The following is a 24,684-nucleotide window of genomic DNA, read 5'->3' as shown; positions in this document are numbered from 1 at the left end:
CTTTCTTAACTGCAGCTGCATACCATTTCCCAACTATGGAAAAGTCTTCAGTTTTTTCCAGTTTTTTTTTTGTTTCGATAATATTAAATATTACACTTTAGCTGTGCAGGAATTAGAGGTTATGCAAGGACTTACCAGTCTATGCAAGGCTGACATTCAAAAGCAAATTCATTTGCTTAAGGGAACATTCTAAAGTAACAGTTCTTGGTATTACATGCCTCATATGATCCATTCCAAACCATCGAGGATTACAACTTCATGTGTCGCTGTTAACGATAGACAAAGAAATGTGAACAGCTAAAACATTTCAAAATGCAACAAACTTATGAAGTCTCAAACAGAAGTTGAATTTTCTGTACATACTCTTGTCAAAGTTATTTCCTATATACCACATTCCTCTAGAAAAATGGTCTTCTATTGACCTAGATTGACTACGAGACCTAGAGAAAGATAGGCGCAGCTTCTGATTTCTCTTACGGGACAGTGATCTCTCTCTTCCCCTATCTTTAGAAAGGGACCTAGTCCTGCTGCAAGAGAAACTTCTCTTGTCTTGGAGATTTGTGTCAAGGTGGAGTACTCATCCTCTGATTAATCATCTCTAAGGCTACAACCCCAGAAGGGCAGTGGGCCACAATTTTGACTTATCTTTTCACCTTCTGGCAGTTCCATTTTTACTTGGCAGCCACATAGTGTTCTCCCATTTAAATTTCAGACAGTACCCGCTGCATCTCGGGGATCTTCAAATTCCACTCTAGCAAAGTCTGGAGGGTTTCTTGCAACCCACACACTTTGGAAAAAGTTGCACAGTCATTTCCGACTCTGTGATCCCATGGACTGTAGCTGGCCTGGCTCTTCTGTCCATGGAATTCTTCAGGAAAGAGTACGGGAGTGGGTTGCCATTTCCTTCTCCAGGGCACACACTTCAGAGTGGTCCATAATAGCCAAAGGCTCATTCCAATTCAGTCTTTTTATCATTGTTTCCAAGGTTACCTACATAAACTTTACAGTCCAATCACCAGAAATCATGATGTATTTTGAGGTCATGGGTTAGAAATGCAGAGACTCAAATCCACCATCCTATGCTGATTCTTCCTGTATGCCTTCTGCCTGGCATCCCCTGATGTTTTGGCACACCCAGCATCCATGAAATAGTCAGCTCATGTTATTAAATAAAAGTCACAGGCTCTGGCCAGAAGGTTTTTTTTTGTTTTTTTTTTTTTTTCATGCAAACAATGTTCTTCAATTTAGTCACCGTCAGTAGCTAGGAGTTATTTCAATGATACATGAGACATTTCTGGAACTCCTCAGTAGGATTGGCCACTGGAACAAGGAAAAAAAATGCTTTGCATAAATTCAGTAAATGAACTTTCTCATTCTTCACAGATAGATGATCAATTTTTAGAAACAGCTAATTGCTCTTGTTGCTAAACAAGGCAGGTTATGAAGTTCATCACTAATATTTATGATTTTAAATAAGATGGGATCAAAATAGTGGTTCATTTTTCTCTTTACAAGACTAACTTGAAGGGTGGAGTTTCAAAAAATGTCTTGAATATGGGTAATATTGGGAGGTAAACAGTTAAGACATCAGTGATCACTTAATTTTATCTGGGTTTGGAGATTTGTTTAAATCAGAATCAAGCAAATAAACTAAAAAAAAAAAAAAAAAAAAGTCTAACACTACAGTGAAACAGCTAAATGTGACCCTCATGGATTTATGGGCTAGTCCTTCAGAAATACACATAATACTGCTTGAACTCTGTGTCAGTTAAATCCCATTTGAATTTGTCCAGAATCAGATATGACTGAGCTATTTTTGTCTAGGCTTTCCCAAGTTAAATTATGCTGAGTTTGTGGTAGCCTCAACTGAAAAATACAAGGTTCCAGGTGAATAGCGGTTGATGGTTGTTTCTGCTTCAGGGCAATCAGAGACAACTCAACAGTGGTGGTTACTTTGAGGTTCTGTTCAGGATTTGTCATATGTGGGAGTAACTAATTTAAATCTGCTTCTTATTCTCCCCTTTTTGATCAGTCTCCTTCATCTTCCAGTTTACGTGAGTTATTATTCTGCCATTTCTCGTCTTTGGTTTTCTCCCTTGTCTTCCTTTGTTATGCCCCTTCCATTTCCATTCTTACTGCTAAATACCATATTTTTCCTATTTCTTAGTAAAGATATTGAAGACATAAATTTGATTGTATCATTCATGTTTTCATGTCAGGGTTATAAAAAATAGGTCATCGATTATCCTAAGGTTTGGCTATAGTCAAGCTTTTGTCTTAATTTCTATCTTCTGTACTATGACTAGAAGTGAAGGTCACTTGGGATCCTAGATCCCAGGAAAGCTTTCTAACTAGCCCAGATGGCAGGAGGTACAGGTGCTCTGACATCTCATTCGAAATTATTCAGTATTATTGGCCATATGATGACTTTGCTTATGCTGTAATTACAGCACTATGAATTATTTTATAACTGGAGATTTATAACTTTTAGTCTCATTCAAATATTTTGCCAGTCCTTCAGCTCCCCTCCATTTGTTTTCGGCATCTATGAGTCTATTTTCAGTCTGTTTTGCTTGTACTTTTTTCTTTTTTAGATTTCACATAGAAGTGAGAGCATGTGGTATTTGTCTTTCTCTGACTTCTTTCACTTAGCATAATACCCTCCATGTCCGTCCATGTTGCCAGAAATGGCAAGATTTCGTTCATTTTTAAGGCCTATATGCCATTGTACATATATCATTTTTTAGTCCATTTGCCTGTTAATGAACATTAAGGATGCTTCATATCTTGGTTACCATAAGTTCTGTGATGAATACTGGAGTATATATACATTTTTTTGAATTAGTGTTTTTGTTTCTTCTGGTAAATAATCAGAGGTAAAACTGCAGGATCATATGGCAGTACTATCTGTAATTTTTTGAGAAAACTTTAAAACTTTTTCCATAGTGGCTGCATCAGTTTTATAATATAGCCCCACCAGCAGTGCCTGAGGGTTACCTTTTCTCCACATCCTCACCAATAATTGTCATTTGTTGTCTTTCTGATGACAGTTATTGTGACAGCTGTGAGGTGCTATCTCAGCATGCTTTCCTTTTGTAGTTCCCTGGTGATTAGTTATGTTGAGTATCTCTTCATGTACCTATTGGTTTCTGTATGCATTTTTGGGGAAAACATTTTTTTCAGGACCTCTCTCTATTTTTTGTAATCCAGTTTTGTTTTTCCTTATAATGAGTTGCATGAGTTCTTTATATATTTTGAATTATTAATCTTTTATTTTATATATATAATTTACAAAATCTTTTCCCATTTAGTACATGACCTTTTAATTGTGTTAGTTTTCTTTGCTATGAATAAGCTTTTTAGTTTGATGTAGTACTGTTTGTTTATTTATGTTTTTGCTTCCCTTGATTGAGAAAATATATCCAAAAATAATTCTAAGACTGATGCCCAAGAGCATGTTGCTTATGGTATTGTCTAGAAGTTTTATGGTTTAAGGTCTTAATATTTAAGGCTTTAATCCATTTTGAGTTTATTTTTGTATATAGTGTGAGAAAGTAGGCCAGTTTGATTCTTTCGCATGTAGCTGTCCAGCATGTAGCTTCAATCATTTATTGAAGATGCCGTCTTTTCTCCATTGTGTATTCCTGTCACTTTTGTCAGAGTAATTAACCATAAAAATGTGGGTTTATTTCTGGGCTCTCTATTCTACTTCATTGATCTCTGTGTCTGTTTTTGTGCAAGTATTATGAAACTGAAAGTGTTAGTCACTCACTAATCCATGTACCATTTTGATTATTTTAGTTTAGGAGTGTAGTTTGAAATTAAGGACCACAATAACTCCAGCTCTGTTCTTTCTCAAGATTATTTTCACAATTCTGGGTCTTTTGTGTTCCCTTACAGATTTCAGAATTTTTCTAGTGTTGTTAAAATTGACATCAGTATTTTGATAATAATTCCACTGAATTTATAGATTGCCTTGGGAAGTTTGATTATTTAAGGAGGTTAATTTTCCAACCCATGAGCATGGTGTATCTTTCCATTTGCTTGTGTCATTTTCAAAATAATTTGTCAATGTCTTAACAGTTTTGTGAGTACAAATTTTTTACCTCTTTGGTTTGATTTATTCCTAGGTATTTTATTCTTTTTGATGCAGGTATAAATGGGATTTTTTCTTAATTTCTTTTTCTGATAGTCCATTTTTAATGTACAGAAACATAGTAAATTACTATATTTTAATTTTGTATCCTGAAACTTTACTGAATTTATTTTTTGTGGCATCTTTAGGATTTTCTATATAGAGTATGTCATGTGCTAACAATGACAGTTTTATGTCTTCCTTTCCGGTTGGAATTCATTTTATTTATTTATTTTTTAGCCTGATTTCTATGACTAGAATTTCCAACGCTATGTTGACTTAGCATAGTTTCCAATGCTATGTTGCTTAGGCATCCCTGTATAGTTTCTGATCTTAGAGGGAATGCTTTCAGCTTTTGCTACTGAGTATGCTGTTGGCTGTAGTTTTGTCATATATGGCCTTTATTATTTTGAGGTATGTTCTTCCTATAACCACTTTGTGGAGAGTTTTTCTTGTGAAAAAAGGCTGTAATTTGTTGGAAGCAGCAATTTTCCTAGTGAAAAACTTGCTGTCAATTGCTACTGGAAGTTATAGTTTGAGCCAGATCTGGATAATAAAATACCAGCAAAGGTCGTTATTCAGAAATCATCAGAACAGAATTATTATCCTCCACAGATAGCACCCACACTCCACTTAGCACTATATTGAACATGGATATGGTGGTTATAGAAAAAAACAGTCACATAACACCCATGACTAAATACAGAGGAGCAAACGTAAAAGTCAAAATAGCAAACCCTTAAATTAGAAAATCTTGTCTCTTACGGTATCGTATAGAAACTGAACTAGTAATGCTAGTAGAAATACACCTCATTACTTCATATCACATGAGGAAATGATACCTTTTTATGTAAATGCATTAATGATTGGGCTTTTTATACTTACAATAAACACTTTTGAATCACTACAATTTTGATACTTATTTGAAAGCCAATTATGAAATATTAGATTCATTTTTCTATCATTTTTCCTTTGGTGACCCTGTATTACATGTGTGTTCAATCCAGTTACTGTGGGCTTAATGAAGATAAACAAGAAGGGGCCTGTATTCTTTGAGCTCTTAACTGTATCTGCCTAAGAACATAAAGCCAGTTCTTCATTTATTTCAGAAACTTTACAAATACAGTGTTACAATTTTTCACAATTTATAGATAGGATCTGAGGTTCAAAGTTATGAAGTAGCTAGTTCAAGGTTATGCCACTAATGAATTTAGAATGTAGTTTTGAACTCATGGATGTTTTGCTTCTACTTTTAATTACTATGCAATATTGCCTTCCAAAATTAATGATCCATTTTATTATATAAGGTTAAAGAGACAAAAATGTAAATTAATGTGCAAGGCTTGGTTTCTTAGGATTGACGGAAAAAGAGGGGAAAGTGGAAAGGCATTTTTTTAATAGACAAAATTCATTCAAAAAACGAAGATCATGGCATTCGGTCCCATCACTTCGTGGCAAATAGATGGGGAAACAATGGAAACAGTGACAGACTATTTTCTTAGGCTCCCAAATCACTGAAGATGGTGACTGCAGCCATGAAATTAAAAGATGCTTGCTCCTTGGAAGAAGAGCTTTGACCAACCTAGATAGCATATTAAAAAGCAGAGACATTACTTTTCTGACAAAGGTTCGTCTAGTCAAAGCTAAGGTTTTTCTGGTAGTCACGTATGGATGTGAGAGTTGGACCATAAAGAAAGCTGAATGCTGAAGGATTGATGCTTTTGAACTGTGGCGGTAGAGATGATTGTTGAGAGTCCCTTGGACTGCAAGGAGATCAAACCAGTCTATCCTAAAGGAAAGAAGTCCCGAATATTCATTGGAAGGACTGATGCTGAAGCAGAAGTTTCAAGATGCTGGGAAAGATTGAAGACAGGAAGAGAAGGGGATGACAGAAGATGAGATGTTTGGATGGCATCACTGACTTGATGGACACGAGTTTAAGCAGGTTCTGGGAGCTGGTGATGGCCGGGGAAGCCTGGCGTGCTACAATCCATGGGATCACAAAGAGTCAGACACAACTGAGTGACAGATCCAAAATGAACTGAAGACAGTATATGTGTTTATTGTATGTAGCCAACTTCCTTGTTTATGCATGCTTCTATGATTTTCTGTGTAATAGTTCCCTTATACTATCTTGATAATGGTAACCAAAGTGCCAAAATGTATCACCAGGGAAACTCTAACATTTATCCCTAATGGAATCAAAAATGGCCAAGTAATGCATGTTTTAAACTTTTTGGAGAACTACTTCATGGAAAATACTAACAGGTTGTTGAGAGACCAATTACCAGGCATTTTACTCAATAGATTTATTGAATACAGAGTGTTTCTGTTTGTTTTGAAAAATAATATTTGTGGAAACATTTCAACATAGTGAATGCAGCAATCAGATGTTCTTGAGTTAGAACTCCCACCACCTTTACCTTCCCACCCCTGAGCTGTGTGCTAATTTCAGGATATTGTAAACTACAGAATCCAAGGCCAATCTGCATTTCAAAGGAATATGAGTGGCTGTAGTCCCACCAGTTCCACTCCACTCATCATAATTATGAAAGTAACAATTCGATAATAAGAAGCCTTTCTATAAATGAGTTCAATAGCTTCCAATATAGTCAAAAGAGCTATCTTATGTTGTTCATCTTTAATGAAAAAAAAAAAAAGAGAGAAAATGCTTGAACACCTCACAGTGCTACTGTCTATGTGCTTCTCCATTCTCATGTCCCCTCTCTCACTTTCTTCTCCTTTGAAAACATGGTTTCTTCTTTCATTATGAAATTGGCAGTAGGTAAGGAGCCAAGTATACAAATCATTATTGTACACAGTGTCGGCAGGCTTCAGAACAGCGAATATTATACTCAAAGAGAAACAAAATACAAAAACAAGTTTCTAAGCAGATTTAGACCATTAACAGAGAAGAGAGAGAAAATAGAAAAAGCATTAGCATTAGGGGCATGAAAATTGAATTGCATTAAATATTTATCGCCTCTAACTCTTCAGCCAAATAAGAATAGATATATAATGAATTTTGTCTGTTTTTTTTTTTTTTGAGAATTTTTCTGTTTTAGTTAGAAATTATTTGACAACATCCACAGTTTTTAGTCCTGAAGTTAGTAATACTCCTCAGTTCTGGCAATAAACCAAATAAGAGACAATGATAGTTGTTTTTCATGTGTCATCACATTTGTCTTCAACTCATCTTCATGGTAGAAAGAAACTCTATTTACAGATGATAGAGTATAAATATATTCTTATGTGTTTTCTAAAGGTTGTAGAACCAGAAAATGTTGAAGCCAGAATTCAGCTCAGTTCCTACTGATGTCATTACTGTTTCTCTTTCTACTAGGGGGCATCACAGAAATGTCAGAATGTTTGAATACTGCAAGATGCATTTTCATAAACATTAATGTTTATGAATAGGATATGTTCATAATGTTTATGAACAAGACAACCTATTAGAAATTAGACTATTTTTTCCTTGATCAGACAGATCTGCTGAATGTTTGTTTGATTATATACTCAAGAGGATGACTTCTTTTCTATTACTTTCCACAAAGAAATAACAGAGTATAGTAAAAGCCAAATGAACAAAAAAAAATCAAAATTGATTATATTCAGTACTATTTTTTTTGGTATTAACCAAAGATGGAATAGGTATTCAAGGTCCAGTGGAAATTAAAATTAATACTTTAAAATCCATACTTGTGTAGGATTTAATTGTGGAAACATGTTCCACTATATTGTTATAGACTTTCACTTACTTAAAGGGGGTTTAATGGGAGGTATTATGAAATAAAAGTCATAGTAGAGTGTGCAAATGGACAAGACCACAGGCTTTGGGCTTTGAGCCAGATGAGAGTCAACCCAGTTTGCTCTGGGTTGGTTTTCTCACTGTGAACATATGGCTTGGTTTCTCAGCCTTAGTTTATTTTAGGTATAAAATAGTGGTAATGGTACCTATAAAATACTGCTGCTGCTGCTGAGTCGCTTCAGTCGTGTCCGACTCTGTGTGACCCCACAGACGGTAGCCCACAAGGTTCCTCTGTCCCTGGGATTCTCCTGGCAAGAACACTGGAGTGGGTTGCCATTTCCTTCTCCAATGCATGAAAGTGAAAAGTGAAAGTGAAGTTGCTCAGTCCTGTCCGACCCTCAGCGACCCCATGGACTGCAGCCTTCCAGGCTCCTCCATCCATGGGATTTACTGAGAAGTAAATCAAAACACACAAATAAATAGTCAAAATCTAGTGCTAAAAATTCTAGAGTATAGCCAGTGCAATGTTTGGTTCTCCTAGGTTTTCATTAAATGCCTGTTTCTTCCATTTAAATGAGGCTTTCCTAGAGAACAAATCAAAATACTTTTCCCTGGTATTGAGCAACCTGCTCAGTCAATGATTTGAGGAATTAGGGAAAATATTCAAGAACTATTAGCTTTTAGGGCGTAATGCATGAAATTTCAAGTCTCCTTCCTGGTGCTCACAGTGTCATGATAAACACCATCCAATGGCAACCCACTCCAGTACTCTTGCCTAGAAAATCCCATGGACAGAGATCCTGGCAGGCTGCAGTCCACTGGGTCGCAAAGAGCTGGACATGACTTCACTTTCACTTTCACTTTCAATGCTACTCTAATGAATAAGAATTATCATGAAATGTATCAGTTGACATAATCTAGCCAAGAATTCCACCTGTTTTCCTCTCTGAATTAGTTTTCTGTGTTCCACTGTTTGTTGATCTGGCTGTCTTGAAACCTGGCATGAGTGTTAATGTTGCATATCCAACTCTACTTGAGTGCCAGCTGTACAAAGAATATGCTATTATTTTAGCTATTGGTATTTAGTTCAGTTTTTTTTTTTTTTTTCCCATTTGGTTTGGGTGGCTGTGCAAAAAAGGAGGGTAGTAAGTGAGAGAGGGGGGGTGGTGCACTCTTCCTGGTGCAGTGAGACCAGGAGGGTGGCAGCTGATGAGGCCCTTACCCTTCAGGGCACAATTGTATGCAGCACTCGAGTTGGTTCCACCAAAGCCTCCAGGGAAAACTGACCATGAGTGGCTCCATTATGCTGTTCTTACAGCCCTCATCTGAAAATTTCAACATGATGCTGTGCATGAATGCCCAGCTGCCAGCAAGTGACCTGAAAGAAACACAAGGCGGAGGCAAGGAACATGTTCTATTCTAACGGCACCATGGGACTGCTGGAGAGGCCTGACTTTTTGGAAAATGTTAGGAGAGTTGCAGACACATTCAAAGGATAATTGCCAGGATTAGAATCATATCACATGAGAAATCAAGGCAAGGGACTAGGAAATAAGGATATTTAGTCTACAGAAGTGATCAGTAGTCAAGGATATAAGTATGAAAATTGTCTGCATTTTTGGAAGTAGTGGTAAATCAAGGAGACTAATTAGAATTTGTTCTGTGTGGCCCCAGACTGTAGGTAAACCCAGCATCACTTGTTGAAAGGTATGGTACTTCTATTTTGAATCAAGAGACAGCATCCTAGTATTTATCATTATCCAAATTAAATTGTGTAGTCACAGGAAACATAGAATTCCCCTTTACTGGAGTCTTCAAGAAGAGGTAAAAACAAAGATGATACAGAGCATATTCCATCTTAAATGAGTATCCAACAGTAATAAGTCGCTAAACAGCCAACTGAATGGGAAAGACTAGAGATCTCTTCAAGAAAATTAGAGATACCAAGGGAACATTTTGGGCTCGATAAAGGACAGAAATAGTATGGACCTAACAGAAGCTGAAGATATTAAGAAGAGGTGGCAAGAATACACAGAAGAACTGTACAAAAATGATCTTCACGACCCAGATAATCACGATGGTGTGATCACTCACCTAGAGCCAGACATCCTGGAATGTGAAGTCAAGTGGGCCTTAGAAAGCATCACTATGAACTAAGCTAGTGGAGGTGATGGAATTCCAGTTGAGCTATTTCAAATCCTGAAAGATGATGCTGTGAAAGTGCTGCACTCAACATGCCAGCAACTTTGGAAACTCAGCAGTGGCCACAGGACTGGAAAAGGTCGATTTTCATTTCAGTCCCAAAGAAAGGCAATGCCAAAGAATCCTCAAACTACCACAAATTGCACTGGCTTCAGCAATACGTGAACGGTGAACTTCCAGATGTTCAAGCTGGTTTTAGAAAAGGCAGAGGAACCAGATATCAAATTGCCAACATCCGCTAGATCATGGAAAAAGCAAGAGAGTTCCAGAAAAACATCTATTTCTGCTTTATTGACTATGCCAAAGCCTTTGACTGTATGGATCACAATAAACTGTGGAAAATTCTGAAAGTGATGGGAATACCAGACCACCTGACCTGCCTCTTGAGAAATCTGTATGCAGGTCAGGAAGCAACAGTTAGAACTGGACGTGGAACAACAGACTGGTTCCAAATAGGAAAAGGAGTGCGTCAAGGTTGTATATTGTCACCCTGATTATTTAACTTATATGCAGAGTACCTCATGAGAAACGCTGGACTGGAAGAAACACAAGCTGGAATCAAGATTGCCGGGAGAAATATCAATTACCTCAGATATGCAGATGACACCACCCTTATGGCAGAAAGTGAAGAGGAACTCAAAAGCCTCTTGGTGAAAGTGGAGAGTGAAAAAGTTGGCCTTAAAGCTCAACATTCAGAAAACAAAGATTATGGCATCTGGTCCCATCACTTCATGGGAAATAGATGGGAAAACAGTGGAAACAGTGTCAGACTTTATTTTTTTGGGCTCCAAAATCACTGCAGATGGTGACTGCAGCTGTGAAATTAAAAGACGCTTACTCCTTGGAAGGAAAGTTATGACCAACCTAGATAACATATTCAAAAGCAGAGACATTACTTTGCCAACAAAGGTTCATCTAGTCAAGGCTATGGTTTTTCCTGTGGTCATTTATGGATGTGAGAGTTGGACTATAAAGAAAGCTGAGCCCTGAAGAATTGATGCTTTTGAACTGTGGTGTTGGAGAAGACTCTTGAGAGTCCCTTGGATTGTAAGGAGATCCAACCAGTCCATTCTGAAGGAGATCAGCCCTGGGATTTCTTTGGAAGGAATGATGCTGAAGCTGAAACTCCAGTACTTTGGCCACCTCATGTGAAGAGTTGACTCATTGGAAAAGACTCTGATGCTGGGAGGGATTGGGGGCAGGAGGAGAAGGGGACGACAGAGGATGAGATGGCTGGATGGCATCACTGATTCGATGGACATGAGTCTGAGTGAACTCCAGGAGTTGGTGAGGGATAGGGAGGCCTGGTGTGCTGCAATTCATGGGGTTGCAAAGAGTCAGACACAACTGAGCTACTGAACTGAACTGAACTGAATCAGCCAACTAATGATGAAGTTAGGACAGTGCACCTAGTGGGCCTGCTTCCATTTGCCTTCAGTAAATCCTCAGGGTTCAGGATCAGTTGTTAGTCCTATGTATTCCTAATTTGGTGGGATGTTGTGTTGTTGTTCTGTTGCTAAGTCATGTCTGACTCTTTGTGACCCCGTGGACTGCAGCATACCAGGCTTCCCTGTCCTTCACTATCTCCCAGAGTTTGCTCAAATTCATGTCCATTGAGTCGGTGATGCTATCTAACCATTTCATCCTCTGGGCCTCTGTATCCTTTTGCCTTCAATCTTTTCCAATGAGTCAGCTATTTACCTCAGGTGGCCATCCATGAGGTAGAAAGAGATTCATAGGTGAGAACAAAATCTTCACTGAGATGTTGGAAAGACTAACACTGCTCTTGCAACACTCACAGGAGACAAGCAGCCACTGAATTTTTCAGTTTAGTGAGAATATGTTCCTAGTCCTGGTTCTTCCCATGGTTAATCTATGACCAGTCTTGGAAATAATGACACCTTATCTTTATAGAGCAGAATATATTTTTGCTCCTCACTTCAAATTAACAAAAACATCTTGATTTCATGTCTGAAATAATTCTGAATCCATCTGAGTCATTTCTTCTCTTCTCAATCTCTATTGCCACCCCTCAAAATTTAGCTTTCTCTCACTGTGCTCTGCAATTTCATAGCAGAATTCTGAATGTCCTCCCTGCTTCCCACTGTACCCACCTTATTAGAGTTTTCACTGTGTGGCCTTAAGGAGCTATCTAAATTCAAAAGTAACCCTTTGCAAAACCCTTCAGTGGTTCCATATTTTTCATAATAATGATTTCCAAAATTTCTAGCTTAAGAATTTAATTATTCTGTGTGTGTGTGCTAAGTCATTTCAGTCATGTCTGATTCTTTGTAACTCTATGGACTGCAGCCCATAGAGAGATTGCAGTCCTCAGTCCATGGGATTCTTCAGGCAAGAATACTGGAGTGGGTTGCCATGCCCTGCTCCAGGGGATCTTCCTGACTCAGGGATCAAACTCGTGTCTCTTATGTCTCCTGCAATGGCAGGCATGTTCTTTACTACTAGCGCTACTCTCATATTTAAATAATAATATTTTTCTATGTAATTAAATGTTTATATATCATAAAATGTTGACATTTGCTTATTATAAAAATTTTAATTTACTTTTAAATCACTTTAATTTTAATAATATATTAAAATTGGCTATTCCAGATAACATTTGTATTTTTATTTCAATTTATTTCTGTATTTTAAATTGGATATATAATATCTAGTAAACCTTTATTACCTGACATTGTGAATAATATTCTTATTGCAAAATGAGAAACTGAAATGTATTCTAATTATAAATATTGTGAGTGTAATATTTACATAAAGTCTAAATTGCAATGCTCAGCTTGCTGGGCCAGAAAATTGAAAATAAAAACAAAATGCCATTTACATTTAGAAATCCAGGTATAAAGTACTTTCTTTAGTTTTTCATTTAGAGGAAGTTGATGAATAGATTATCAAAAACTATAGTATATTTTTCAGGTTGGATGTACCTCTCCAAATATATCATATAACATTTCTGCATTCCCAAAAGTATAATTAAAAAATCTCAGAGACAATATTATTTATTATTTATTTTTTAAATTAATTCACTCAAAATTGTAAAAGTCAAATTGTTAAGGTTTGAGCTCAAACCTTGTTTGAATTTTCTCACTGAATTCTGAGTCAATGAGCATTTAATTCAAGGTGGTATCTTCACAACACAGAATATCTAATCAAGTTTACTTAGCTTTTTAAAACAACAAAGCATGCGAATTTGTATAATCATGTTGTATCAGGTAAGTATTTCAATATTGGATTTTCTTTGTCATGAAAAAGTGACTTTTTTTCTCATTAGAAAAATTTGTGTCAACACCTTTACTTAGCTCAGCCAATAAAATTAGTATAAGCATGGACATTCTGCATATCACTTCTTAGTTCATTAAAAATGAATTTGGAATGTCACTAATTTGAAAACTTAATGAATTCACATTTATATGTCATAATTTGACTTATAATTTGACGTCATCCTAATTTACTAATGCTTATCTACCTAATATCCTATGACTGTCTGAACACATTTCAATAGCAGATTTGATGAGCTGGCACTTCTTTAATTTTCTGCCATCATGTTATTTCAACATCAATACAATCGTCCTATGATTTTTCATTACTTAGTTGAGGGTATATTCAAAATTTATCAAATACTTGGAAATACTTTCTCTTGTATAAGTGCCAAATCCTATGAAGAGACACATGTAAACTGTCATGCAAATAAACTAGAAATATTTTATATGAACTAAATTCTTAAAACTATTTCATCAAATATATTAGATGCATAAATCATTTCATACAGATCTCTCTGAAAAGCAACACATCCAATTAATCAACTATATCTCTCTACCCCTTGTCCTACCTCATTCTTCTTCATGGAGTCTCCAGTTATAGTGTATGTTCGTTTGTCTGCTTGTATATTACTATCACCCCCTCTAGCATGTAAGACTTTGTGTGCCTCATTTTCTGTTGTATACTTTGAATCTAGAAAACGTCTGTACTCATAATGGAAGCTCAATAGATACATCTTTGAAAGAATTAATGAATACTTATTTCTAATTTCTTCTTTGAACTAAATGATGCTAATTGGATTTTAATAGTGACTGTCTTACCTATAACATTTGCTAGCAGTCAGGTCACAGAGTCTAGTCAACACTTCTTTCTTAAGATGTATGTCTCTTCCTTATACAAGTGCATTTATAAGATTAAATTTCCTTTGCATTATTACTCTTACAACATAGAGTAATTGAATTTAGGCTGAAAGCAAAAAGTTATCTTTAACTTATGATTATCATGTTTTATTTCAGTATAGTTTAATTTGGCAAGGATCATATGATTATTTTGCACATTCACTATAAAAATTTTCACCTTTTAAACATGGGCAATATATATTGTAAAAATCATTATATAAAAATTCTCTTAATTTCTTCGTGTATTTTTTGTGATCTTTTGTGATTATAGCTACTATTGGGATAATTTTTTTCCTTTATTTTTAATTTTTATTTTTTTAATTTAAATTTATTTATTTTAATTGGAGGCTAATTACAATATTGTATTTGTTTTGCCATACATTGACATGAATCTGCCACGGGTGTACTTGTGTTCCCCATCCTGAACCCCCCTCCCACCTCTCTCCCCATCCCATCCCTCTGGGTCATCCCAGTGCACCAGCCCTGAGCACCCTGTCTCATGCATCAAACCTGGACTGGTGATTCATTTCACATATGATAATATACATGTTTCAATGTCATTCTCCCAAATCAACCCACCCTCACCCTCTCCCACAGAGTCCAAAAGACTGTTCTATACATCTGTGTGTCTTTTGCTGTCTCACATACAGGGTTAGTGTTACCATCTTTCTAAATTCCATATATAATTTACCAGTTCCAACTGATTCTTAACTACGTAGCTGTCCTGGTTTCCCAAAATAAATAGGGAGTATAGTGCAAAATTCAACAATCTCCCCCCATAGAAGTGGAATGTATAATTCCTATTCTATGGAGAACATTTGACAAGACATCTACCAAAGTCTCATAGAAAAACAATCAATCAAGCCTAGAACCATTTCCTTCAATAAAGTATTTCACACATTCCTGCTGAGTTCTCCCTCTCTTTGGTTACTCTCAAGTACAAAACCAAAGGACATTTAGATTACAGTTCAGTGAAGAAGACAAACAGGTTTCAGGTAAGGTAAAATCAGTGATAGAAGATCTCCATATAACATAATACAGAAAATCGATTACATTAAATCTCTTTTAAAATAGACATCATATAGACAAATTGGTGGGGGGAGTAGAGTTTACACACAGAATACCAGTAAAAAATACCAAGATGGAAATTAAATTCTCTAAGAAGAGTTTAACATTTCACAGACATGTAAGGTAAGGTGAAGTCGCTCAGTCGTGTCCGACTCTTTGTGACCCCACGGACTGTAGCCTACCAGGCTCTTCCATCCATGGGATTTCCCAGGCAAGAGTACTGGAGTGGGGTGCCTTTCCCTTCTCCAGAGGATCTTCCCAACCCAGGGATCGAATCCAGGTCTCCCGCATTGTAGGCAGATGCTTTACCATCTGAGCCACCAGGGAAGTCACAAACACGTAAAAGTTGCTATAAAAACTTTTGCTTAGAAAATTAATTGGATATGACAAGATCTCAAAGACATGAGGATAAAACAACAGAGAGAAAAAGTATATAAATTGCAAAACTAAAGAAAGACATTGATGAACAAAATAAATCTTTCAAGAGCTAATCTATAAATGGATGTGATAATTCATGACTGAAAATCCTATTTCTCTGTAGAAGAAAAGATTGGTATTTTATTAAATGAAGAAAAAGATCAATTAGAACAGAAAAGAAAGTGAAAGAAAACAGAAAAGAAAATGAAAGATGACAAATATTCCAAAATATTTCCATATAATATAATTTATAAAATCAATATTAGAAAGATAAAGAAGATATTATGATTAAAAATTGTTTTCTGAAACAAGAATAGGATCTGAATATTTAAAGGACTAGCATGTGTCAGAAAAAACACAATCCAGAATGAAAAATCAAGCCATGCCTTGGTACATTATTGAATGTCAAACATAAAGGAAAAACAAACAAAAAGAATGAAAGAAATACAATTTAACCAGTTTTAATGAGGAAGAAAACATGGCTGGACCTTCACTTTTTTTTTTATTTTATTTTTAAACTTTACAAAATTGTATTAGTTTTGCCAAATATTGAAATGAACCTTCACTTTTAATACAGCAAAGTGTAATGTCGACAGATAGTGGAAATGTCAAGAGCACTCTGAGTAGGGCCAAAAATTATCCTGATAGTATTATACCCATTGTGTATTTCTGTGCATTCCTGTTATATCTCTGTATCATACCTGATTATATCTGTTATATAAAGACAATAGATGAGCATTTTGTGGATCTGAAGGCAATCTCCAGAATTGAGTTAGTAATGAAATCCAGCCAATGGACAGTGAATAACCTATGATCAAAGGTCTAACTATACTCAGTGAGAGAAGCCAAAAACCAATATCTCAATATCTGAGGACAAGTGTGGCCACCATTTTGTACCTGCCATCATCAACAAAATAGAAGGAATGGGATCAGTTAAGGACTACACTTTTCTTATCCCTTCGTAATGGACATAGAGGATGAGGTTATTGTTATGCTCAAAAGAACAATACATTTATGTTAAGAATTTAGTGTGGAGGAACTAGTTTATAAAGAACAGTGTGAGCATTTATGTCATTTACAATAAACTGATATATATATGAAGTGTGTTTATATAAAATAAAAATGGTCTAAATCAAAATAGTCTGAAGAAATAGAATAACTCATTTGGAGGCTGGGAGAAAAGAAGAGGGTAAAGTGAAAATCCTCATAGCAATGAGTTAAAACTTTCTAATACTGAATCACATAAGTGTGACTTTTTTTGAAGTTCTTTAGAATCTTAAATTATAACGTAGTCACAAAGAGTCAGACATGACTGAGCGACTGAGCACATACTACATAGCACAGAACCACATGTGGCTACTAAGCAGTTAAACTGTGGCTGGTCTGAAATAAGATGTCTTGGAAATGTAAAATATACACTCAATTTCAAAAAATGTATTAAAAAAAAAACAAAAATATCTCATTAAACATTTTATATTGATTAAATATTGAAATGATAGTATTTGGTATTAGGTTAAGGGCAATACATTAAAATTAACTTCATCTCATTTTTTTTAATACTGTTAGTATGTGGTTGCTAGAAAACATACAATTACATATGTTCTCCACATTATATTTCCATTGGTCAGCACTGACCTAAAACATTTGATTTACCTTATAAAATATATTTCTTATCTGGTAGGGCTGCACTTTAAATTTTTTGATATATTATCCAACAAAAATATAATAAAATAAATATTATAATATTAATGATTTTATTTTTAAAGTTTTTATTTGAAATTTAATTGTTTTCAAACTTATATGATTATTACATAATGCTATGCCAATAGTTTTGTGATTGAATATCACTTAGAAATCTACAGGTAAGAAACTAAATTAACATCACTTTAAATATGTGGTTTATATTCTTATTTAATGTTTAGGATTTTCTTTACTAATTTTAGAATGTTTATTGATCTGCTTTTTGTTTTTTTGGTATTTCAGTTCAAGAATAATGGTTCTCATCATTATTGTCTCATTATTTCATAATACTGGCTATATTAAAATCTCATTATCATTTATAGCTATGGCTTGAACTCTTTCAGTCAAATTTTCAGAAAAAAAAATCTATTTTTGTATCACTTATCTTTACTTCAAACTCTGTGGTTTAAGTGCTGTGAACAACCTTCCCTTACACTCATCACTTGATAAAGTGACTTGCTTTAAGGTCACTGATCAAACTAATTATCCCAATTTTCTCTGATGTTCATTAATGTCTTATTGTTTTAATATTTTGTTTCCTATGTTTTGTGAGAGCCTTTCTCCTCCTATGATTTCACCCTTGTCTATGCTGTTTTCTCAGCATAAGCGCCATAATTTTAATTTCACTTATCACCTCTAAGATAATGACCTGTAAATCTATGTCCTAACCCTGAACAATATCCATTAACTCATGACACCATATATGTTTTTAGTAAATCTTAAAATTCAGCTAAGGAAATACATTTTCTAGCCTGGTGCTTTAACTCATGGCAAGATATTAACTTTAAAATGTTACTTTATACATTTTCCTCCCCTGATATGAAAATGAGCCAGCAGGGAAGCTCTCAAATATGAAAATGAAAGACAAGTTTTAACCTCCATTGACTTAGGGAAAGTGTTCTGTAAAGAGGAGAGTGGATCCTTCAAGGACATCAGCTGTTGGCCTTAAATTGCTCTTACAGTCCTCAGAATTTTGCAGATATAATTAAGATCCTATATTGTGGATGTGAGAAAACCATTTAGTCTTCCAGTTGTTGTTCAGTCACTCAATTGTGTCTAAATCTGTGCAATCCCATGGACTACAGCACACCAGGCTCTCCTGTCCTTCACTATCACCTAGAGATTGCTCAAACTCATGTCCATTGAGTTGATGATGCCATCCAACTGTCTTATCCTCTGTCGCCTCCTACTCCTCCAGCCCTCAATCTTTCCCAGCATCAGGGTCTTTTCCAATGAGTCAGCTCTTCGTATCAGGTGGCCAAAGTATTGGGGCTTCAGCTTCCATCAGCCCTTCCAATGAATATTCAGGACTGACTTCCTTTAGGGTTGATTGGTTTGATCTCCTTGCAATCCAAGGGTCTCTCAAGAGACTTTTCCAGCACCACAGTTTGAAGACATCAGTTCTTTAGTGCTCAGCCTTCCTTATACTCCAACTCTCACATTCATACATGACTACTGGACAAACCATACCTTTGAAAAGATGGACCTTTGTTGGCAAAGAAATGTATCTGCTTTTTAATATGCTGTCTAGGTGCGCCATAGCTTTTCTTCCAAGAAGCAAGCATCTTTTAATTTCATGGCTGCAGTCCCATCTGCAGTGACTTTGGAGTCCAAGAAAATAAAGTCTGTCACTGTTTCCATTGTTTCCCCATCTATTTGCCATGCAGTGATAGGACCAGATGCCATGGTCCTAGCTTTTTGAATGCTGAGTTTTAAGCCAGCTTTTTCACTCTCCTCTTTCACCGTCATCAAAAGGCTGCTTAGTTCCTCTTCACTTTCTGCATAAGGCTGATGTTATCTGAATACCTGAGGTTATAGATATTTCTCCCAGAAATCTTGATTTCAGCCTGTGCTTCTTCCGGCCTGGCATTTCACATGATGTACTCTGCATATAAATTAAATAAGCAGGGTGACAATATATAATCTTGAAATTCTCCTTTCCCAATTTAGAACCAGTGCATTGTTCCATGTCAGGTTCTAACTGTTTGCTTCTTGATCTACATATAGGTTTCTCAGGAGGCAGGTCAGGTGGTCTGATATTCCCAACTCTTTAAGAATGTGCCACAGTTTGTTGTGATCCACACAGTCAAAGGCTTTAGCATAATCAATGAAGCAGAAGTAGATGTTTTTCTGGAATCCTGTTGCTTCTTCTATGATCCAATAGATGTTTGGCAAATTGATCTCTTGTTCCTCTGTCTTTTCTAAATCCAGCTTGAACATCTGGAAGTTCTCAGTTTTCATAATGTCTAAGCCTAGCTTAGGGGATTTTGAGCATTACTTTGTTAGCATGTGAAATGTGTGCAGCTGTGCGATAGTTTGAACATTCTCTTGCATTGCCCTTCTTCAGTATTGGAGTGAAAACTGACCTTTCAAGCCTTGTGGCCACTACTAAGTTTCACACATTTGCTGGCATATTGAGTGCAACACCTTAACAGCATCATCTTCTAGGACTTGAAATAGCTCAGCTGAAATTCCATCACCTCCACTAGCTTTGTTTGTAGTAATGCTTCCTAAGGCCTACTTGACTTCAAGCTCCAGGATGTCTGGCTTGAGGTGAGTGATCATACCAGTAATTCCTAACTAGACCAATGACTAGGGATTCAGTTCAGTTCAGTCGCTCAGTCATGTCCAACTCTTTGTGACCCCATGAATCGCAGCATGCCAGGCCTCCCTGTCCATCACCAACTCCTGGAGTTCACTCAGACTCTACTAGACTAGGGATTAGAGTACACAAAGATCTAAACTAGAGTGTACCTAACCACCAGAAGACCCTAAAAAAGTATATAGTCAGAAGTCTTTTTCTAATAATTCTTTTTAAAAAAAGATAAAACTTTAAATTTACAAGGGATAACATATTTAGATGAGCCAACACTAGTAACTAAGTTTCAAATGCTGAGTCTTTCCCTTTAATGCTGCAGAAATGCAGCTTTCTCTTGGTATTTCTCACATGACACAAACTAGGCAAGAGTGCTCTCGACTCTGCATACATTTTCTTACAGTCCACCTTTGAAAGTCTAACATTTTACCATTCATTTTAACAATTTTTATGCTATTGCCTTTTATAATGCTTTTATAATGCTTTCTTAAGTATCTCCAGTTAAAGACAATTATGACCAGTAGAAAGGAGAAGTGACCCCACAAGAGACTGATCCAGACTTGCCCATGAATGTCCAGGAGTCTCTGGCAGAGGCATGGGTTGACACTGGCCTTTTGCAGGCTTAGGGACACTGAGTGCAGCAGTGTCTTATGGGACCTTTTGAAGAAGGTAGCCATTATCTTCATTACCTCCACCAGAGTTTGCCCTCAGTTCAAACAAGGAGGGAAAGGAGCCCCACCCATCAACAGAAAATTGGATTAAAGATTTACTGAGCATGGCCCCGCCCATCAGAACAAGACCCAGTCAGTCTGTCCCATCAAGAAGCTTCCATTAGCCTCTTATCCTTACCCATCAGAGGGCAGATAGAATGAAAATCATAATCACAGAAAACTAACCAAACTTATCACATGGACCACAGCCTGCTCTAACTCAATGAACCTATGAGGCATGCCATGTAGGGCCACCCAAGAGACACAGGTCATGGTGGAGAGTTCTGACAAAATGTTGTTCACTGGAGAAGAGAATGGCAAACCACTTCAGTACTTTTGCTTTGAGAACCCCATGAACAGTATGTAAAAGCAAAAAGATAGGACACTGAAAGATGAACTCCCCAGGTCAGTAGTTGCACAATATGATACTGGAGATCAGCAGAGAAATAACTCCAGAAAGAATAAAGAGACAGAGCAAAAGCAAAAACAGCACCCAGCTGTGGATGTGACTGGTGATGGAAGTAATGTCTGATGCTATAAAGAGCAATATTGCATAGGAACCTGGAATGTTAGATCGATGAATCAAGGCAAATTGGAAGAGGTCAATCAGGAGAGGGCAAGAGTGAACATCAACATTTTAGGAATCAGTGAACTAAAATGGATTTGAATTGGTTGAACTTAACTCAAAAGAACTTTATATCTATGACTATGGGCAAGAATCCCTTAGAAGAAATGGAGCAGCAATCATAGTCAACAAAGAGTCTGAAATGCAGTACTTGGGTGCAATATCAAAAATGACAGAATGATCTCTGTTCATTTCCAAGGCAAACCATTCAATATCACGGTAATCCAAGTCTATGCCCCAACCATTAATGCTGAAGAAGCTGAAGTTGAAAGGTTCCATGAAGACCTACAAGACCTTCTAGAATTAACACTCAAAATAGATATCATTTTCATTATAGGGTACTGGAATGCAAAAGTAGAAAGTCAACAGATACCTGGAGTAACAGGAAAATTTGGCCTTGTAGTACAAAATGAAGCAGGTCAAAGGCTAACAGAGTTTTATCAAGAGAACACACTGGTCATAGCAAACACTCTCTCCCAACAACACAAGAGAAAACTCTACACATAGACATCACCAGATGGTCAATACTGAAATCAGATCGATTATATTCTTTGCAGCCAAAGATGGAGAATCACTATAGTCAGCAAAAGCAAGACCAGGAGCTGACTGTGGCTCAGATCATGAACTCCTTATTGCCAAATTCAGACTTAAATTGAATAAAGTAGGGAAAACCACTAGACCATTCAGATATGACCTAAATCAAATCCCTTTCTATTATACAGTGGACATGACAAATAGATTCTAGGTATTTAGATCTGATAGACAGAGTGCCTGAAGAAATATGGATGGAGGCTCATGACATTGTACAGAAGGCAATGATCAATACATTCCCCCAAAAAAAGAAATGCAAAAGGGCCAATGATTGTCTGAGGAGGCCTTATAAATAGCTGAGAAAATAAGAGAAGCTAAAGCCAAAGAAGAAAAGGAAAGAGATTCCCATCTGAATGCAGAATTCCAAAGACTAGCAAGGAGAGATGAGAAAGCCTTCCTCAGTGATCAATGCAAAGAAATAGAGGAAAACAATAGAATGGGAAAGACTAGAGATCTCTTTAAGAAAATTAGAGATACCAGGGGAACATTTCATGCAAAAATGGGCACAATAAAGAACTGGTAATAAAAGAAATGGTATGGACCTAATAGAAGCAGAAGATATTAAGAAAAGGTGGCAAGAATACACAGAAGAACTATGCAAAAAAGATCTTCATGATACAGATAAACACGATGGTGTGATCACTCACCTAGAGCCAGATATCCTGCAATGTGAAGTCAAGTGGGCCTTAGGAAACATCACTATGAACAAAGCTAGTGGAGGTGATGGAGTTTCAGTTGAGTTATTTCAAGTCCTAAAAGATGATGCTGTGAAAGTGATGCATTCAATATGCCAGCAAATTTAGAAAACTCAGCAGTGGCCACAGGACTGGTAAAGGCCAGTTTTCATTCCAATCCCAAAGAAAGGCAATGCCAAAGAATGCTCAAACTACTGCACAACTGCACTCATCTCACAGGCTAGCAAAGTAATGGTCAAAATTCTCCAAGCCAGGCTTCAATAGTATGTGAACCATGAACTTCCAGATGTTCAAGCTGGATTTTAAAAAGTCAGAGCTAACAGAGATCAAATTGCCAACATCTGCTGAATCATCAAAAAAGCAAGAGAATTCCAGAAAAACATCTACTTCTGCTTTATTGACTACGCCAAAGCCTTTGACTGTGTGGATCACAACAAACTGTGGAATATTCTTAAACAAATGTGAACACCAGACCATCTCACCTGCCTTCTGAGAAATCTATATTCAGGTCAAGAAGCAACAGTTAGAACTGGACATGGAACAACAGACTGGTTCCAAATCAGGAAAGGAGTACATCAAGGCTGTATATTGTCACCCTGCTTATTTAACTTATATGCAGAGTACATCTTGAGAAACACTGGGCTGGATGTGGCACAAGTTGGAATCAAGACTGCTGGCAGGAATATCAATAGCCTCAGATATGCAGATGACATCACCCTTATGGAAGAAAGCAAAGAACTAAAAAACCTCTTGATAAAGTTAAAGAGGAGAGTGAAAAAGTTGGCTTAAAACTCAACATTCACAAAACAGCATGGCATCTGGTCCTATCATTTCATGGCAAATAGATAGGGAAATGGTGGAAACAATGGCAGACTTTTTTTTTTTTTTTTTGGCTCCAAAATCACTGCAGATGGTGACTGCAGCCATGAAGTTAAAAGACACATGATCTTAAAAGAAAAGCTATGAACAACCTAGACAGCATATTAAAACATTACTTTGCCAACAAAGGTCCATCTAGTTAAAGCTATGGTTTTTCAAGTAGTCATGTATGGATGTGAGAATTAGTATATAAAAAAAGATGAGTACCAAAGAATTGATGCTTTTGAACATGTTATTGGAGAAGACTTTTGAGAGTCCCTTGGACTGCAAGGAGATCCAACCAGTCCATCCTAAAGGAAATCAGTCCTGAATATTCATTGTTAAGGACTGATGCTGACACTGAAGCTCCAATACTTTGGCTACCTAATGCGGAGAACTAACTTATTGGAAAAGACCTTGATGCTGGGAAAGATTGAAGGTGGAAGGAGAAGGGGATGACAGAGAACGAGATGGTTGGATGGCATCACTGCCTCAATGGACATGAGTTTGAGCAAGCTCTGGGAGTTGGTGATGGACAGGGAACCCTGGCGTTTTGCAATCCATGTAGTCACAAAGAATAAAACACTGAACTGACGTGAACTGATGACCTGTGAAAAGTCAAAATTTTAGTGTCTCAGTCATGTTTGAGATTACTTTGTGACCCAGAGGACTGTAGTCGTCAGGCTCCTCTGTCCATGGAATTCTCCAGGCAAGAATACTGGAGTGGGTAGACATTCTCTTCCCTAGGTATCTGGGGTTGTGGTCACCATCTGAATTGGTGGGCAGTGTTGGGCAGCTGAGTCCTTCACTGGGTAAATAGAGGCAGAATTGAGTTAAATTGTAGGACATCCAGCTGCTTTCAAAAATTGTTGATGGTGGAGAAACCTTCCCACAATGTTGGGAAACCTTCCAAACATGTTGGAAACTGGATGTGCACAACCCTTTCAGAAATAATAAAAAAAAAGCTTAATTAATAAGACCTAACCATGTAAATATTGGAGAAGGAAATGGCAACCCACTTCAGTGTTCTTGCCTGGAGAATCCCAGCAACGGGGAAGCCTGGTGGGCTGCTGTCTATGGGGTCGCGCAGAGTCGGACACGACTGAAGCGACTTAGCAGCAGCA

The 24,684-nt window shown here is 36.8% G+C and overlaps 1 pseudogene; it reads right to left on the bottom strand.

Moving 5' to 3' along the window:
- Positions 1–307: 307 nt before the first annotated feature.
- The window catches only part of LOC109554009 (serine/arginine-rich splicing factor 3-like), a 179,691-nt pseudogene continuing 155,314 nt past the window's right edge, over positions 308–24,684 (bottom strand).

This window comes from Bos indicus, chromosome 29 (assembly GCF_029378745.1).
Source record: "Bos indicus isolate NIAB-ARS_2022 breed Sahiwal x Tharparkar chromosome 29, NIAB-ARS_B.indTharparkar_mat_pri_1.0, whole genome shotgun sequence".
NCBI lineage: Eukaryota > Metazoa > Chordata > Mammalia > Artiodactyla > Bovidae > Bos > Bos indicus.
This window is presented reverse-complemented; position numbering and strand designations above follow the sequence as displayed.